Source organism: Leishmania donovani, chromosome 9 (genome assembly GCF_000227135.1).
Source record: "Leishmania donovani BPK282A1 complete genome, chromosome 9".
NCBI classification, from domain to species: domain Eukaryota; phylum Euglenozoa; class Kinetoplastea; order Trypanosomatida; family Trypanosomatidae; genus Leishmania; species Leishmania donovani.
The window spans coordinates 506,075-506,344 of NC_018236.1; positions in this window are offsets into that span (position 1 = coordinate 506,075).

Below are 270 nucleotides of genomic sequence, written 5' to 3' on the forward strand. Positions count from 1 at the left end.
CCGGGCGCAGCTCCCCGCAGCTGCTCGCGCAGCCGCACCACACGCAGCAGCGCCTCATCCACCCCACAGTTCGACGGCGCACGTCGTTGGGTGAGTGCGCGACGGTATGTTCCGCTGTGCTCCTCATCGCGTCTCCCCCTCTGGTGACGGGAGGGCACACATACGCACACCTCTCAGAGCGTGGTGTCTCAGGGCCCTGTGCGACTCTCCCCGCCCCCCACTCTCTCTCTCTGTTAGGGAGGCCAAACACCCCCCCCCCTTTTCTATCCC